The 1,155-nt window shown below is 45.7% G+C and overlaps 1 pseudogene across 1 annotated transcript; it reads right to left on the bottom strand.

The window, feature by feature from the left end:
* Positions 1-431: 431 nt before the first annotated feature.
* LOC308434931 (cofilin-1-like) lies at positions 432-934 on the bottom strand (annotated as a pseudogene). The gene has a single exon. The product of its transcript is annotated as a cofilin-1-like (transcript).
* Positions 935-1,155: the final 221 nt, after the last annotated feature.

Below are 1,155 nucleotides of genomic sequence, written 5' to 3'. Positions count from 1 at the left end.
TAGAAGAATGAATGGGAGGGAGTTAGTGATTAAAAAAAATAATGTATAAAGAAATGTATAAAGATACTTTATAATGCACCAAGAATGAATATTCATGTTCATTTTTTGTTATTATTGTTAATTAGCCTCCTTATTATTTGGGTTTTTTTGTTTTGTTTTGTTTTTTTAATTGAAGGTCTTTTACTGGTCCTGCTTCCATGAGTGGCCAAGACCAAAGGAAAGGGCAGGGCAACCAGCTGGTGTAGAGAGGGTCATTGCCACATTTCATTTACACACAGAACTAAACAGACAATCACAGAGTCACTATTATGGCTGGAAGTTGGCAGCACGGGATGGAGAGGGATGAAGAGTAGGGGTGTCATTAAAAATACAGGCTCCCCCCAAACTGGGTGCCTAGGACTGGACTTGGTCTGCTTCCAACACAAGAGGAATCAGAAGATCAAAAGAAGTTTGGGAAGGCCAGAAGCGTCAGGGGTGGAGGGGAAAGGATGGTCCAGGGAGCGGAAGGGATATTTGGCAACTAGGGTGAAGGGATAGCCCCCCACTCTGGGATCCCCCCAACCCCTCCCTGTCAGCTTCTTCTTGGTGGCATCCTTGGAGCTGGCATAGAGCATTTTGCTCTTAAGGGGTGCACTCTTGGGGTCCAGAAGATGAACACCAGGTCCTCCTTCTTGCTCTCCTTGGCCTCATAGGTTGCATCATAGAGAGCATAGGCAGTCCTTGTCAAAAGTGGTGTAGGGGTCGTCCACAGTCTGCCCACATCTCCTACGAGGAACTCCCTGCCCTCCTCCTGATGTTCCTCTTGTGTTCACTCAGGCAGAAGAGCACTCACTGCCTTCTTGCACTTCTTCACTTCTGGCATTGAAGACTTGCAAACTTTCATGTCATTGAACGCCTGGATGACACCATCCGAGACAGCCACACCAGAGGCCATGTTTCTGGAAATGAAAGGGAGACAGGAAGAGCTGCAGAAGAACTGAGCCACCACGGCTGCTGCCAGGATCCGACTGAACCCATGTTCATTTTTTTAACTCTGCATATATACAAAACAGGAAATGGAAGCCCGGATTCAAAAATTGGTGGGGAACTTACAATAAAACTGTTCACATTGTTTCTTTAAATCCAGATTCTTCAGGTGAACTCATAGAACCATTT

Source organism: Micromys minutus, assembly GCF_963924665.1.
Source record: "Micromys minutus genome assembly, chromosome: 22".
Lineage (NCBI taxonomy): Eukaryota > Metazoa > Chordata > Mammalia > Rodentia > Muridae > Micromys > Micromys minutus.
Note: the sequence above shows the minus strand (reverse complement) of the source record. Positions and strands in the feature narration are given on the sequence as shown.